General features: G+C 40.8%; 1 protein-coding gene across 1 annotated transcript in view; it reads right to left on the bottom strand.

Moving 5' to 3' along the window:
• The window catches only part of SPIDR (scaffold protein involved in DNA repair), a 351,985-nt gene that overhangs the window by 276,702 nt on the left and 56,728 nt on the right, over positions 1-18,555 (bottom strand). The window contains exons 5-6 of the mRNA XM_019628914.1: positions 13,914-13,991; positions 9,848-10,011 (exon numbers count right to left, since the gene is read on the bottom strand). The gene's annotated coding sequence lies outside the window, so the exon portion shown is untranslated. The remainder of the gene's footprint in view (positions 1-9,847; positions 10,012-13,913; positions 13,992-18,555) is intronic.

Below are 18,555 nucleotides of genomic sequence, written 5' to 3'. Positions count from 1 at the left end.
GAGCTGCCCACAGGCGGTAGGATGGCTCAGGGTTTAGAGTGTGTGCTCTTAGCAACAAGGTTTCCAGTTCAACTCCCACATGGGATGGTGGGCTACACCCACCTGCAGGTAAGATTGAACATGGCACCTTGAGCTGAGCGGCCACAAGCTGCCAATAGGCGGCTGGATGGCAACTGGACTTGCTGCGCCCTCCACAACTAAAATTGAAGGACAACAACTTGGCTGTTCTCCTTCCCCAATTCCCCAACACTGTTTCCCTTCCCAATTCCACAATAAAATCTTTTTTTAAAAAAAGAAAAGAAACCATTATGTTAACATCTACTAGTAACATCTACTTCACATGATTAGCACTTAGCAAAGTACCTGACATAAAGTAAGAAATCAGGGTTTTGGGCCGGCCGAGTGGCGTGTTGGTTGGGAGTTGGCTTGGAATGCCAGCTCTGAGCAGCAGGGCCCTGGTTCAGATCACACACAAGGGCCAGTGACGCTGCACCCTCTACAGCTAAGATGGTGAACAATAGCTCGACCTGGAGAAGGGCTGCCGTTGAGGCAACGGTGTAGGCTGCAACCCCTGCTGCAGTGGGCTGCTGTGAACTACCGTGAGTGGCTGGCAGCCAGCGTAAGTAGCTGGCAGCCGGCGTGAGCTGCAGTGAGCCAGCATGAGCAGCCGTCCAATGGCCAGCGAGTGACTGCCTCACCCGGAAAGAGCTCAATGATAATACCAACATGGGCCAGTGAAGCAATGTCCTCCGCAACTTGACTGAAGAACAAAAGGATAGCAACTTGTCTGTTCCCCTTCCCCCAATTCCCCAACACTGTTCCCTCCCCCCAATTCCCCAATAAGATCTTTTAAAAAAATAAAAGAAAAAAGCAATTGTAATGCAAGCATTGTACACGGTTCAAAATCACATAAAAAGTTATACAGTAAAAACAGTTACCTACCAATCAAGAACTAGTCCATATAAATACATATTCTTTTCATTTTTCTACACAATTATTCTACACCCTTTTTCATAATTTAACAAGGTATTTGAGGATTATTTCTAAGCACATAGACCAACATCTTTCTTATATTAAAAAAAAATTTTATCAATTTTATTGAAGTATAACTTAAGCACACTAAACTGCATATTTACTCAACTTGACCAGTTTTGACATATGTACACTCCTGTGAAACGATTACCATAATCAAGATAATAAACATTTCCATCACCCCCAGAACTTTCCTTACATCCCACTGTAATCTATTCCCCACTCCATCCTCATGCCCAGTGAACCACTGATCTGATTTCTGTCACTATAGAATCATTTGCATTTTCAAGAATTTTATATAAATAGAATTGTACAGTGTATACTCTGCCTCATTCATTTAAGGACCTAACACTAAACTGTGAAAGTCATATAGACTTATAAAGGATGAGCTTGGGTTAGAAGAAAAGATATGGTTTCGCTTGGGACCCCTTAGACTTGCAGTAATTTTAGGATATCCACAAAAAAATGCCATTAGGCAGCTGGACACTAACTGGGTTAGCGAAAGTTTTAACAGTTATCAGTACTTGGAAGACAATGTAGCTTGAGAAGAAAATGAAAAAAATAATTGAATCTTTGTTCGCATATTAGGAAGAGAAAGAAAAGAAAGCAGTAGTTAAACCCATGGAGAACGCCACTATAATTAGGCAGACCACATATTCAAAAGAATCTTCCCTATATTATAGGAATGCTTCTCAATGTCTGCCTGGAGAAATCAGTTTTTTTAGTCACTTTTCAATGACAATGAAAAGACGGGTGTGGGGGTGGCCGAGTGGCTCAGTTGGTTAAGAGTTGACTTAAGAGCGCGAGCTCTGAGCAACAAGGCCACGCGGTTCAATTCCCACATGGGCCAGTGACACTGCGCCCGAGCTGAGCTGTCACTGAGCTGCCAACAGGTGGAAGGATGACACAGCTGGTGTAACAACAAGATTGCCTGTTCGATGGTGGGTATGCTCACCCACAACTAAGACTGAACTCGGCACCTTGAGCTGAGCTGCCGCCTGGATGGCTCAGTGGATAGGGTGTGTGCTCTTTAACAACAAGGCTGCTGGGTTCAACTCCCGCATGGGATGGTGGCTATGCCCACCCACAACTAAGACTGAACAAGGCACCTTGAGCTGAGCTGCCTGGCGCCCAGATGGCTCAGTGGATAGAGGGCGCACTCTTAACAACAAGGCTGCTGATTTGACTCCCACATGGGATAGTGGCTATGCCCATCCCGCAACTAAGATTGAACACAGCACCTTGAGCTTAGAGGCCACAAGCTGCCGATGGGAAGCCAGATGGCAACTGGCGCCCTCCACAACGAAGGCTGAAGAACAACAACTTAGCTGGTCCCCTTCCGCAATTCCCCAATTTAAAAAAAGAAAATTTAAAAAAAAAAGGAAAAGGAAAAAACAGGTGTGCTTGACGAGGAACCAGATGGAAGAATTTATTATTTTTTAAATAATAATTTAAGCGAATGTTTTTTCTATGACTTATCTTTCAAAGTTCTGCCCATTTGCATGCTGCTTCTAATATAAGAAAGCAATCAATGTAGATTCTGAGACATTCAGGCAACACCCGAATACTTCTATGGCAACGTTTCAATCAAAGCTGCTTTTTTACTACATAAGTAACTTGCTCACAGTCATATATCTTTCTAACAGTTTACTTGTCTTAAAATTGTGCAGAACAACATCTACTTCACAAAATTGCTTTAAGGTTCAAAAGAAAAATGTACTGCTCTCAACTGAATGTTGAAACTAATCATATGCTGAAAACTAATTCCCCCAAATTTCATATGTTAAAACCTAACATATGATGGTATTTGGAGGTAGGTAGGGCCTTTGAGGGGAGACCTTGTTGGGAGCCGTCTCAGAGTACTGAGACTCTGGGCTGACTGCAGGTGGAGAATGGCAGGTGGCTACAGACCCCCACGTTCTGTGTGCTGAGGAAAAGACTGCAAAGCTGCTTGTTAGCTGAACAGCAAAAGGGGAACTGCTAAAACAGTAACCCAACAACGCTCAGTTCATCTCCTGTGCCATGGAAAAGCCGAAGTTCCTAAACCACAACCACCAGCTCCTCAGATGTCACTGTCTATGGACTTATGAACTTTGAGACTTCCTACCATGGACTTATGAACTTTGGGACTTTTCCATCATGGACTTACTGACAGTTGCTATTTGCCTTAAGTTTCACTTTGCTTAAAATATATTATTAGTTTATGCTATGTGATCATGTAACCTGTTGCCAAGACATTATCTCACCTCCAAATTCCTAAGTCAGGAACATCGGTTCCTCATTCCCCAAAAATCCCCTACCAAAACCCCTATGCTTAGATAAGATTTATTCCTGGTAAAAGGGGAACTTGCTCTCTATATAGGCACTATGCCTTTTAATAAAATTTGTCCTGTCTGCCATCTGCAGTCAGTGACCCTCCTAATCCCAACTTTGGTGTCTATGCCATTTCTTTCATTTCTCATTTCCTCGCACCGATCAATCCTGCTCAGGGACAGTTCGGTGGGTTCCTGGCCTGATCATCCAGGGGCCACAGCTGTCGAGCCAGCTCTTGGCAAGCCCTCATGAATGGGATTACTGCCCTTATGAAGAGGCTCCGGAGAGACCCCTCACCCTTTGCATCAGTGAGAAGAGGGTCTCCTATGAATCAGCAAGCAGGCCCTCACCACACACCATATCTGTCGGCACCTAGATTGTGGAACTTCCTGGCCTCCAGAACCGTGAGAAATAAATTTATGTTGCTTAAGCCACCCAGTCTACGGTATTTTGTTATAGCAGCTCCAATAGACTAATACATATACATAAAGCAATTAGTAATATAAGGCCCAGTTTATGTTCAATATGATTGATTTCTCTTTTTCTCCTTTGAGGTAAAAGCTATTGACTGCTATGTTTTTCTTTGTTTTATATTAAAATTATGAAATAAATATAACAAAGAAAAAAAGTAAGCTTCTCCAATAATCCTACCACCCAGAGATACATTATTTACATTTTGAAGAACTATGGATGCTGGCCATTCCATTTTTATAACTATATATTTTATTATTCAAGAGCTCCCCTGAAAAGTCTGTCATATTATAATCTATAATTTTAACAAGGCATGGATTTGAATTGTAAGCACTACAAAACCTGTTTGCTTAGTTAGTTCAGTTAGCTAGTGAACCCAGCGAGCCACTCAGCATCTCCACCCACGCAGCACTAGTCTTTCTTTACAGTTGTGATTATTTATAGCAGCTTTCAAAGAATAACTATATCCTTGGTTCACAGACTATTTCCCCAAAAATCAAGCCAAGAAACAAATTAAAAGTCCTTATAAACTGATATTTCCTAACGAGAAAATTAAAGTTTCTGACAGTTAAGAATAAAATACCAAATTTTTAAGTCAGTTGATGGCAATAATGATAAGGACAAATCCATTATTCTTTCTATTGAAAACAAGAAAAAGGAATTCCTGAAGCTAACTTTATTGAATGTTTTATTATCTTATCAGTATAGAAACTGCTCATGAAATTCCAGATAAAACTTGAAAATTATGAGGTCAAGTAACCAGTGATATGAAGCTACACACAGGAATCCCACCTTTCTCAATAGAAATAAATAGCCTTAAAAAGCCAAGAACATGAAGTAACAGGTAGTTCAGTCACTGAAGCAACCACCACAATAAGTAAATACTGAGAAAATTTTAAGAAGCATGTTTTTAATACAATGGAACAACAAGAAAGTAAGACCACGATATCATAGAAGCCTTTTCTTCCATACTGAAAAGTTTATAGAGGTAAAGGTTTGCTACTCCAGTTCATATAATGAACGGTCAACAGAAACTTTTAGGTCATGACACAACATTTCCTGGTCTGATTAGATATGATTATTCCACGGGTGTTTTGGTAGCAGTCTCAGGACTCAGAATGGTCCTTTGGGACCCGAGTTGAGATTTTAGTGCATGTACAGGTTGGTATTCTGCCTGTTTCATTTAGTATCCTCTCATAGACATTTTTACCATATCAATAATAAGAAGTCCTCAAAAACATAAATTTTAATAACAAAAATATTCTAAAATATAGATATATTATAGCTTTTTTCTTTATTTATTGTGGTGAAATACACATAAAAATATTACCATGTTAACTGTTTTTAGGCGAACACCTCAGTGGCATTAAGTGCATTGATAATGTTGTACAACCACCACCACTATCCATTTCTGTAACTTTTTTATCATCCCAAACAAACTCTGTACACATTTAAGTAATAACTCCCCTTACTCTTCAGCTCCTGGCAACCTCTATTCTACTTTCTGGCTCTATTAATTTACTTATTCTAGGTATTTCATATAGGTGGAATGATACGGTATTTGTCCTGTTGCGTCTGGCTTATTTTACTTAGCATAATGTTTTCAAGGTTCATCTATTATAGTACCATGTATCAGAATTTTAATTGCTTTTTAAGGCTGAATAATAATCCATTGTGTGTGTGTGTGTGTGTGTGTGTGTGTGTGTGTGTGTGTGTGTATAAATACATGTATATATACACAAAAAACATTCTGTTTTTCCATTCATCTGTTGATTGGCATTTGGCTTGTTTCCACCATCTGGTCGTTGTGAATAAAGCTGCTATGAACATTGACGTACAAATATCTGCTTGAGTCACTGCTTTCAATTCTTTTTTTTAAAGATTTTTATTGGGGACTTGGGGGGACAGGAAGTGCTGGGGAATTGGGGGAAGGGGAATTGGGGGAACAGGAACAGACAAGCTGCCGTTGTTCCGTTCCTCAGTCTAGCTGTGGAGGGTGCCGCCCCACCAGCCCAAACTGGCACCATCACCGTGCTCCTCCTGGGTGAGGCAGACCAGTCACCGGCCTCTGGATGGCCGCCCACCGCGGCCGCCGGCCGCCCATGCTGGCTGCTGGCCACACACAGCAGCCCATGGCAACCCACTGCCACAGGGGCCGCAGCCTACACCGTTGCCGGAGACCCACGCAGCCCAGCTCCAGGCCGAGCCGCCGTTCAGCATCTCAGCTGCGGAGGGGAGCGTCACCGGCCCTCACACGTGGGATCCAAACCGGGGCCCTCCGGCATCCCAAGCCAGCCCCCAACCATCGCGCCACTCGGCCGGCCCGCTTTCAATTCTTTTAAGTATATTCAATTCTTTTGAGTATATCCAGAAGTACAATTGCTGAATGATATGGTAATTTTATGTTTAATTTTTGAAGAAACTGCCAAACTGTTTTCCATAGTGGCTGCACCATTTTACATTCCCACCAGCAATACACAGGATTCCAATTTCTCCACATTCTCAACAAATTTTCATTTCTATTTATGGATCATAGCCATCCTAATATGTATGAGGTGGTATTTCATTATGGTTTTGATATGCATCTCTCTAATAAATAATGATAGCGAGCTTTTTTTTATATGCTCGATTGCATGAAAAGATCAGGAAGGTGGCCAAGATGGAATAACAGGGAGTGAATTCATCCTTCCTTATGAAACAACCAAAAAAAAAAAGAAATCAGACAAAATACATGAAACAATGGTTTTTAAGATACTGGATATCAGGCTAATCCCTGAAAGTCAGGAAACAAAGAATTGAGCTCTAAAATTGCTCCAGGTTACTTTCTTGTGAAAATTTCCAAACCACACAGTAGAGGTGGGGAACTGAGGTGAAGTCCAGTGATCTCCCTGAATTAAACAGACATAGATGAGAGTACAGGGAGTCTAGAGTTCATAGGACAGAGTACCAGAAAAGCCAGAGCTGCATAAAGAACCCCAGCAACGCCCCTCAAGTATTCAGCAGAGTACTGACCAACATGTGCATATGAAGAAACTACCCAGGAAAGAACCATCCGGAAGCATTAGACAGTGCCCAATGCTCACACAGTGTCAGAAAATAACAGCTGTCGCTGTCAATCAGAATGGAAAAACCCATAATTCAAAGTATTACATAGAATATTCTGGGAGGTCTTGCTTCAGTAGTAAAACATAAGACTGAGCACTTCCCCAGACCCACCTAATAATAAAGCATAAAGCAACACCCAAAAGGATAAAACTGTTTTCAAGTAACTGCACCCCAGAACAAAGTCCCAAATTATTTAAAGAAAATTTTTTTAATCCAGCACCCAACAACATAAAATTCACAATGTTTGTATCCACTCAAAAATTTCCAAGCATTCAACAAAGCAGAAAAATACAGCCTATAATGAAGAGAAATATCAATCAATAGTAAAAGATACACAAAGGAATTGTAATTGATATGTATTGGGTTGTCGGAAAAGTCATGACGCATTTTTGCAACGAAAAACATAGAAAAAATATGTCAAGACTTTTCCAACAACCCAATATAATATCGGGGGTAGGGGACTATGAATTGGGTGAGGAGGGCTGTTACTTTGTGAGGGGTGAAAAGTATAAATATTGCATTGTTTTGTACACTTGAAACTAATAAAAAAAATAGTAACAGACACAGAAATGACACAGATGATAGATTTATAGAAAAATCCATTAAAACAACTATTATAAATATACTCTACATTCAAAACATAGAAGAAAATATAAGCATGTTAAGAAGAGACATGGAATATAAAAAGATCAATATCAAACTTTTACAAATGACAAATATAATGCATAATATCAACAGCACATTAGACACCGCAGGGGAAAAAAAGGTTATTAAACTTTAAGATATAGCAATCGAAGCCATTCAAAATAAAACAGAGAGGGGGAAAAAAATGAACACAACACCAATGATCTACAACAGAACATCAAGCAGCCTAATTAATATACGTATAATTGGAGGCCCCAAAGGAAAGGAAAAGGGGAGTCAGAGAAAAAAAAAAAAGCAATAATAAAAGCAAAACTTTCCCAGTGTGATGAAAACTTTAAACCCATATGGGAAGAACAGAGTTAACATAGACCTGAGACAGGTATCCTTAGAAAGCCCTGCTTACAATGTTGGTCCTTGTCTACCTTTGGGAGCCTAGATTTCAGAAGGGTTACCACCGTTCCCTAAATGATAAACAATGGCTCCTCAACCCAAACTGTGCAAACAATATGGCTTATGCTGAATACCTGTTTTCCTTCTTGAAATCTGGAATGTTGGTACATGCTAGGCAGAGAGTGCTGACATTACCAGCACCCAATAAAAACCCTGGACATTGAATGACTAATAAGCTCCCCAGCAGATAACACATTACATGTGTTGTCAAAACTCACTGCTGGAGCAATTAAGCATATCCTGTGTGACTCCACGGGAAAAAGACTCTTGAAAAATTGCTCATTTTTCTTTTTATCTTTTCATGTAATAAATCATAGCCATGAATATGACTGTATGCTAAGTTCTGAGTGTCTTCCTAGCGAATTACTGAACCTAGAAGTGGGCTTGGGGGGGCCCTGACACACCACAGATCCAAGAAGCTTAAGAAACTCCAAGCAGAAAATCATACCTAGACATGTCATAATCAAACTGCTTAAAACAAGTGATAAAGAAAAAAATCTTAAAAGATCAAGAGTAAGAATACCTTTTCAGGCTTCTTGACAGCTTACTCTGTAACTAGAAGACAATGACGCCTTCAAAATTCTGGAGAAAATTTCCAACCTAAAATTCTATAGAAATTTTCAATCACATGTCAAAGGTCATAAAATGCACCTTCTGACATGCCAAGTCTCAAAAAATTATTTTTCACAAATCCTTTCTTGGAAGCTCTTGGAAGATGTGCTCAATCAAAATGAGAGAGAAGGGCCGGCCAAGCGGCATGTTGGTTAGGAGCTGGCTTGGGATGCCAGCTGTGAACAGCAGGACCCAGGTTCAATTCCACATGAGGGCCAGATGCTGTGCTCTCTACAGCTAAGATGGTGAACAACAGCTCAACCTGGAGCTGGGATGCCATGAGTCGCCGGCGATGGCGTACGCTGCAATGGAGCTGGCCGGCAGCGGGCATGAGCTTCCATGAGCTGCCATGAGTGGCCCATCTAATGGTCAGCAAGCGACTACCTCACCCGGGAAGAGTGCAATGATAATACCAACATGGGCCAGTGAAGCAACGTCCACCACAACTAGACTGAAGAACAAACAGACAGCAACTTGTCTGTTCCCCTCCAATTCCCCAATAAAATCTTAAAAAAAAAAACAAGTGAGAGAGTAAACCAAGAAAAAGGAAGACACGGAATCTAGGATAAAGTTGCTCCACACAGGAGAGGTAAAGGGAATTCTCAGAAAGAGAGTGAAGGGAGACCTAAGGCTTGCAACATCCACAAAGCAGAGGACACAGCTAGGATGTTATGGGAAAGAGTTCTCTAAGAAAAAAAGAATGACAGAATGCCTGAAATCTTTAACAGGAGAGCTCTGAAAATCTTTAACAGAAGAGCTAAACAATGGTGAAAAATTAAAGTTTTATTAATGATGAGTAAAACTAGGCAAATAAAACCCCAAAATAATTAACTCCAAGGAAAATTTTGAAAAGTTGTAAAGGAAAAGTACTCATAATTAATATATGCCTTGGTTACAAATATTATTTATTCACAATTATGTAATGCTGAATGTTAATCTAACCAAACCGTGATATAACTGTCCAAGTAGAATAGAGGGATGGGTAAAGGTCAACATGTAGCAGGCGATGAGGAATGGTAAGAAGAGAACTCAATATTTACCCATGTTTAGAAGTACATTACAAGCATTTTATTTAGAAATAAGGAGATAAAGAAAAAAAATCGTCCACTAAGAGTCAAAGTGGTTATCCCTGAGAAAGGAGTAAAAAACAAAACACCAAAAGGCTATGATTAACAAATGCCATTAACAGAATAAAAATATTGAAACAATTCATTCTTACCTGAGGAAGCTCAGATGCCCTTTCTTCACTTGTCAAAGAATGACTGCTTGTACAAGAAGCACAGTCTGATATTTCCACAGCCCTCTCACTGTCTTCAAATTCATTACATTCACTAGTATCTTCTCTGTCACTGTCACTCTCCCACTCAACAAACTGTGGTTCATCTAGAAAATACAACTTTAAACTTAATTTTATATAATTTAAATGCAATTTCAAACTTAATTTTATTTTTTAAATATTTTTTTCTACTCTCAGTAGTTAAAAAGATCCATAGTGCTCAATAATTTTGTTTAAATATATTAAAAAACAGTGAAAGGTACATCCCTACTCTTCTCTCTACACATCTTACTTCTCCTAAGTCTTACCCCCACCCCAATTCTCAGGTAACTACTTTTATTAGTTGTTTTTATATACTCCTAGTTTCTTCAACAAGTTAATGCAAATAAAGTTTACTGTTAATTTTTTCCCTTCTAATACACTTCGTTTTAACATAACTGAAAGGTTTTTCCACATCAGTAAACAGGGAACATCCTCATTCTTTTCTACAATATAGTAATCCAATTACACAGTTGACCCATAGTTTATTTAATCAGTCTTCTATTAATAAAAACGGTCAAGGATTTTCACCCCAAAATTTTTTTTACAGGTTTCTCTCATCAGTGAGGAAACAAGTTAATTTACTTTTTAATTTACTTCATAAGCAATATGATGCTACTTTTGCAAACTTTTAATTTGAAAGTAAAATTATTTCATATATTAAATAACAAAATGCACTGAATCTAATCTGCTATGCTTACAGAGATGAAAGTAGTTACTAAGGATAATTTAATCTCGAGGTATGGCATATAATGTAAACATTTCCTACAACACAAAGCACAAGTACTGCCTCACAGCTACTTCAGCAACTCAGAAGACTAATAAGATATCTTGGCCCTATTTCAGAGGTCTGGCAGCAACAATCTCACTTCCAGATAGAAGGAATATTAAAAAGTAAAAAACTTACTAGCTCTAATATCTGAAGGAATTTCAAATGAAAAAAATGTTTAACCTAAGTTTAAAACTTATGAGATAAAGTAAATAAAAATAAGTCTTCTTTACTGCTGTTTCCAGAAGAGGTAAAAGTCTACTGTAATAATCACAAAAGACTGGGCAGACCAGTCTGAGAGAAGTAAATGCATGATGGCAATTATTTCCCATACCTAACATCACATTTACTCACGGAAGCTAGGCAAGACAATGCATAAGGCAAGAGAATGCATAAGAAATTCTACAGGTTGCTGAACCATCACATCAGGAAGCCATGGGAAAGCCAGAGGAGGAGCACACCTCAGATCTACTGCTACTACCACCAGTATCATGCATTTTTGTAATATTCTTCATTCATTCTATAAAGCCAATGCCTACTAGGGCCTATGGCACCATTCAATACACTCACAATACAAATACACACACACACACACACACACACACACACACACACACACACACACACACACACACACTCTCTCTCTCTCTCTCTCTCACAGAGGAGGGAATGCAGAACACTGTTCCTAAGCTGGAGTAGACCACAGATGAACACTTATATTAAATGTGATGAGTACTATAAAATGATATCTCACAACCAAGACTAGACCTTTCATTTGGTCCCAATAATTTTATAAAGCAGGGAAGACAATTACTGTTAGACGAAAATTTGCATTTTACAGGTGAGGAAATTGAGTCTCCATGAAGTTAAGAAATTTTCCCAAAGTTACATAAAAGACAAATGGAGAGGAAAATAATTTTTAAGAGGAAACTATTCTGACAATTTTAACTCAGGTTTCTTCCCTCTCAATCCCAATTCTGGGCCTTAAAGTCCAGAGACTCTAATCCAATAGAGCTGGAAGGTCTGGGAATATTGTTTTTAAAGCTCGCCTACTAATTCTGATAAGAAGCCAGGTCTAGTAACCACCAGAACAGTGCTGAAGAACACAGCACTGCAGTTAGGCATTGCTAGCTCTGAATATCAGTTGGCACACTTATTAATTATGTGACTCTGGGCAAGTGACTTGACTTCTCTAAGTCCCAATTTCTTCTATAAAATGAGGATACTTAGCTCACAGGATCTAATAGATATCAAAGGATATAACATATGTAATATGCAGCCAGGTGTCTGGGATAAAACAATAACTTAATAAATGGTAATTAAATGTAAAATGGAGAGATGGAGGAGAGAGAAAAGGAAAGGGAAAAAGAGGGAAGAAGATAAAGATAAACAAGCAGCTGTACACATGACTAGATATATTCCGAGGGATCATTTACTTGTTACCTAATAGTCAACTTATTTAAGAGAAGTCAGCAATTTGCTAACTCATTTTAAAGTAATTAGCTCAAAGCATCTTTCCATTCTTAACGTTTTGGAAACTACCAAGTATCTCTTTTAACACAAGAGGACATACACAGTTTTTTAATAACAGCTTTACTGAGATGTAATTCACATACCACACTATTCACCCATAAAAAGCATATAGTTTTTGGGCCGGCCGAGTGGCGCGATGGTTAAGAACTCGCTTGGGATGCCAGAGGGCCCCGGTTCGGATCCCACATATGAGGGCCAGTGACACTGCCCTCCACAGCTAAGATGCTGAACAACAGCTCAACCTGGAGCTGGGCTGCCATGAGTTGCCGGCGACGGCGTGGGCTGCAGTCCCTATGGCAGTGGATTGCCATGGGCTACCGTGTGTAGCCAGCAGCCAGCGTGAGCGGCCAGCAGCCGCAGTGAGCGGCCGTCCAGAACCCGGCGACTGATGTGCCTTGCCAGAGAAGAGCGCAATGATGGTGCCAACTTGGGCCAGTGAAGCAACATCCTCCACAACTAGATTGAAGAACAAAAACGACAGCAACTTGTCTGTTCCCAATTCCCCAGCACTGTTCCCATCCCCCCAATTCCCCAAGGGAAAAAAAAAAAAAAAGCATATAGTTTTTAATAATGAAATTATGTTCTAAGATGTGTGAAGACAAACCAAGAGTTGCATAACAATGAATTTCATTTAATATGGTTGAAATAACAATATAAGCCCTATGAAAATACCATTTCACCTGGCTATGACTAAAATGTCAACTGGCACTAATCAAGATGGCATAAAAAGTGGCCAAAAGAATGTAATCACCTTTCACAGGGGCTATCTGTACAAACTTAACCTTGACTAAGTAACTAACATGAACTGTCAAAGTAAGATTTAAAAGTCAAAGCTTATTTCGAAAGCCTTAGGACTTTTATATACTCTTAAATGAGCTATGTATTCTAAAATGTTGTAAAAGAACATGATTTCCATAATTCTAAGTCTGCGGTTCTCAACTGGGGGTGATTTTGTCCTATAGGGGGCATCTGACAATATCTGGAGACATTTTTGGTTGTCACAACTGCTATCACCTAATGGATAGAGGCCAGAGATGCTGCTAAACACCCTACAATGTACAGAAAAGCTCCCCTCCTCCCAACAAAGAATGATCTGGCCCTAAATGGCAATAATACCAAGGCTGAGAAACCCTGTTTTCAACAGTCAAAACACGATACAATATAAAACGCCATCAGAACAGAAACTTGTAAGTTATGCTTCTACCACACAATGGTTGTCATAGTATTTACCCAAAACAGGTTAGCAAGGAGGCAATATGGGTGTAGCATTAATTAACTAGTTGAGAGAACTGGCTTTGTCATCAAAGAAACCCAAAATGGAATCCCAACCAATTCTAACATGTTCAAGATTAAATTGTTAACAGTAAAATACTACTACTAATGTCTATCTCTTACAGCTGTTTTGAGAAATATTAAATGAGAAAATGTTTCTGAAGTTAAGCTAGAGGCTGGGACTCAATAAGATCATAATCAATGCTAAGTTTTAGAAAAGGAATGTAAGTTTTTCCAATATTGAACCCAATATATAATAAAAACTAAATTTCTTACAAAATTATCTATTTACCTTCACTGGCCCCATCTTCTGGACATAAAATGTTCCTGTTACAAAACCTGTCTATTCTAGAACCACAGGTCCATTATCTCTCTGTGATTTAAAAAGTTTTCTACCTTCATATGACAGATCACTTCCACTGGAACTCCAGGTGATATCCGTACACCCACTGGTACTCTTAGATGTGGTAGCTTCTGTTAAAGAAAAAGAAAATACATTTTAAAAGATCAACTGTATGGTTACCAGAATGAGATTTCATGCATGTTACTTTGCCAAAGTTACAAATACACAAAATTCTGATGATAGTGGAAGCAATGTCTATGTCAAATGTCTCTGCCTAAAATTCTATGTGCAACTTGGCTAAGATTCTCTAAATGAAAGCCAAATTATAAGAAGATAAAGAAGTAGAACTGATTCAGATACATTATAAGAAACAAGGAAAATGACTGGAGCACAAATAAAAACTCAAAAAATTACCTTGAAATAATTACAAAGCTATATAACTTCCAAGAATATTTGACGAAACCAAAAATAATTAAATAACAGAAAACAAACCACAAAACAAAACTTATGTATAACGAGAATGCTTCTGTGTTTCTCCTTTGCCATACTAAGAGCCGTGGGGCAGCAGTGTGCTTAAAACATTTAATAGAAAACTTTTACACTTAATTAAACTTGTTAGTTTGAGATATTAGACTCACATACAGTTATTAGAAATAATAGATGATGCTTCACCCAGTTCCTCCATTGGTAACATTCTAGAAAACTATAGTACAACACCACAATCATTAATACATGTACTGACACCATCAAAATACAGAAAAATCCCATCACCAGGAAGATATCGTGTATTAATATTACCTTTTTAAACCACACCATAGCCTCCCTCCCCACCACAATTCCTAACCACTGGCAACCACTAATCAGTTCTGCCACTTCTATAACTTTGTCAAATTAAGAATGATATATAAATGGAGTCATGCTACATAATGTTTTAGGATTGGCTTTTTTCACTCAGCATAATTTCCTGGACATTCATTCAAGCTCTTATATATATACATGTTGTGTGTATCAACAGTTACATTCTTTTTATCACAGAGTATTCCATGGTATGGACGTAACACAGTTTGTTAAATCATTCACCCATTAGAAGACATCTGTGTTATTTCCAGTTTGGGGTTATTATAAATGAAGCTGCTATGAGCATTCTCTACAGGACTTGAAGTAGATGTAATTTTTATTCTCTGGGATAAATGTCTAAGGGTACGAATGCTGGGTTGTATGGTAATTGCATGTTTAGTCTTATAAGAAACTGCCAAATTGTTTTCCACAGAGGCTATACCATTTCACAGTTCCACCAGCCATGTGTGAGTGGTGCAGTTTCTCCACATAACCGACAGCATTTGGTGCTATCACTACTTTTTATTTTAGTGATTCTGATAAACAGGGAACCAAGAAAGAATGGAGTTACTACTCCATATTAGTGGAATTGGTGGTCAAGAGGAAACTTTTCTGATATTGATCAGAAAAGAAATACATACCTAATAAAAATCTATTTTTCTACTCATATTCATAATTGATCAATAATGACAAATTTTTTTTTTAAGATTTTATTGGGGAATTGGGGGAGGGGAACAGTGCTGGGGAATCGGGGGAAGGGGAACAGACAAGTTGCTGTTGTTTTGTTCTTCAGTCTAGTTGTGGAGGATGCTGCTTCACTGGCCCAAGCTGGCACCATCACTGCGCTCTTCCCGGGCGAGGCAGATCAGTCGCCAGCCTCTGGACGGCCACTCACGGCGGCTGCTGGCCACTCACACTGGCTGCTGGCTACACATGGTAGCCCATGGCAACCCACTGCAGCAGGGGACTGCAGCCTACGCCGTCGCTGGCGACCCACGGCAGCCCAGCTCCAGGTTGAACTGTTGTTCAGCATCTTAGCTGTAGAGGGCAGTGTCACTGGCCCTCTTATGTGGGATCCGAACCGGAGCCCTCTGGCATCCCAAGCCAGTTCTTAACCATCGCGCCACTCGGCCAGCCCTAATGACAAAATTTTTTAAAAATTTAAAAAGCCCCTTAGTTAGGGCCGGCTGAGTGGCTCAGTTGGTTAAGAGCTCGCTCAAGAGTTTGAGCTCTGAGCAACAGCGGTTCGAGTCAGCCCGAGCTGAGCAGCCGTGAGCTGCCAACAGGTGGCGGGATGGCTCAGCTAAAAAAAAAAAAAAAAGCCCCTTAGCCACATTTCAATATACTATGAAGTTAAGATATTGGATATTGTAATTCAGTTTTACAGAACAAGAAACAGGTTCAGAAGCTAAATGGCTTCATTCTATACATACCTATAAACACCTGATACATTAAGCCATGATGAAACAAATAAATATAAGAAAACTCCCAGAGGGTCCAAGATGGCAGATTAGGTAAACAATGCGCCTACTGCATCCCAGGATCACACCAAGATTACAAATTAATTATACAACAATCGTCTGAAGACTAGTGAAACAGAAATCCTGTAACTCATAACAATAGAAAAAAGAGGCCACATCAAAACTGATAGGAGCGGCAGAGGCACAAAACAGGCTGACCCCAAACCCACACACAATGGATGAATGCCAGGAGGAAAACCTCTGTAGCGGAAGTCCCCACTGAGGAGGGGTCCTGTGCCAGGAGGAGGACTTCCCACAACATCTGGCAGTGAAAACCTGCGAGGACTCTCTGTCTGCCTGTCCTGGTGAGATGGAAAGCAGTTGGAAACCCAGATGCCCTCTTACAGAGCCCACACACATACTCATTTGCTTGCAAACACTCACCAGGTCTCCAATGCAGGGACAATGGCTTGGGAGGCCCAGAGATACGCAGGAAAAGACTGAATTGTGTGCTTTGAGGAGAGGGCTGGAGCCATAGGATCCATGATTATCCCTGTGTGGAGTCTGACATACATATAGCCTATAGAAGGATGACATCTTTTCTGTGTGGAGCACCCCCCCAAAGAGCCAAGTCTGGGATTGCATTGGTCTGGTGGCATGCATGCGTGCACACTGTCTTGGTGACACCCAGGGTCCTGGCCCTCTGCACAGCAGGTGCTACATCACCTGGGACACTCTTAAGTGCTGGCCTACTGGCCCTGCCCCACAGGATGTGGAAGCCTTTTGCAACAGTGGACAGCCCACGACAGTCAACGAAATGTTGGCTGCTAGGCAGTGACCCAAGATAAAAGCATCTCTTGGGCAGCTCTCAAAAACCTGTAGGTCTGAGGTAGGCAGTGCCTAGCCACAGTATTATCAGTGTTTTTACAGTGTGGACCCAACCCAGCACCTGTGTGGGAGACCAAGACAAGGCTGACTTTCTAAAAACGACCACCCACAACCCTTAGCTCCCTAGAACCCCACCCTGCCCACCTATAGCTGCATTGCCAGGGGCACTTTCTCCACCTGGGAGGCCCACTCAAGCCCACAAGCCACAGAAACCTTTTACAGCAGTGAATGCCCGGAATACCCCACAGAGCTTTTGGTGGTAGACAGTGACCCAAAGCCTGTTCTGTAGCTATTCTTCTGCAGCTCTCAGGGATTTACAAACCTGAGGCAACCAGTGGCTGCCTGCTGTGTCCTAAGGGCATTTCCTAAGTACTCACAGACCAGGCACTGACACGAGGTATCAGAGGCTGGCTGTAATGTTCTAAATGTGCTTTGAGAAGTGGTCACACGCTGGGCACTGGTGCAATAACTCAATCTGCATTAACATTGTAAAAATCACCAGCAATCATCTCATGATTCCCTGGGACTCGACCCTAACCAGCTAGTGCTGCATCACGAAGGGAACTCTCAACGCTAGGTCAACCAGCCTGGCCCACACACCTAAGGCGGGTCTTGCAATAGCTGAACCTTACGGGCAGCTAGGAGGTGGCAATAGGCCTAGGAGGTGCTCGGCCTCTTGCTAATCTGCCTCAGGCCCAAAGCTGGGGGCACCCGGGCATGGTTCACAGCAAGGCCACCCCCCACACGCCTCCACGTCCAGCACAGACAGCAGCCAAACACAGATAGCTTTGTAGCTCCTACAGGAATCCATAGGCCGGTAACAGGCAAGAGCAAAATTGGCCTGCAGGGGAGCCCCTCCCAAGAGACGCCGGAAACAACACACCCAGAGGCCAGCTTTAGAACACATTAGAGCACTACCTGGTTAGCCCCACAAGCAGGAGACCCATAGGGAGGTCTCAACAGGCACAGGAGCCCCTGGGGACGAATCCTCCTCTGAGGAGTCAGCCCCCACACAGCAGCTCATACAATATGGCCATAGCCAATGCTCACAGGCAGCCAGCCTGGGAGTCCATCACACCCACCGACACACCAAAAAAATCAAGGCTCAACTACAATATGAGAACACACACAACACACTCAAGGGACACTCCTGGAAGACACTCAGAGGAGATGAGGGAGACTGCATCATTGGACCACACAGGACACATACTACATACAGCCACACAACAAAGACAGACATAGGAGATCTACCTAATACATAGAAGCAAACACAGAAAGTCAGCCAGAATAAGGAAACAAAGAAACATGTCCCAAATAAAAGAACAAAAGAAACCTCCAGAAATGGAACTAAATGAAATGGAGGCAACCAACTTACCGGAGACAGAGTTTTAAACACTGATTATAAGAATGCTTAAGGAACTTGGTGAGAGTTTCAGCAGAGAGATAGCGAGCATAAAGAAGGACATAGAAACCATAAAAAAGAACCAGTCAGATGTAAAGAATACAATAA

Source organism: Hipposideros armiger, unplaced genomic scaffold, assembly GCF_001890085.2.
Source record: "Hipposideros armiger isolate ML-2016 unplaced genomic scaffold, ASM189008v1 scaffold_816, whole genome shotgun sequence".
NCBI classification, from domain to species: domain Eukaryota; kingdom Metazoa; phylum Chordata; class Mammalia; order Chiroptera; family Hipposideridae; genus Hipposideros; species Hipposideros armiger.
This window is presented reverse-complemented; position numbering and strand designations above follow the sequence as displayed.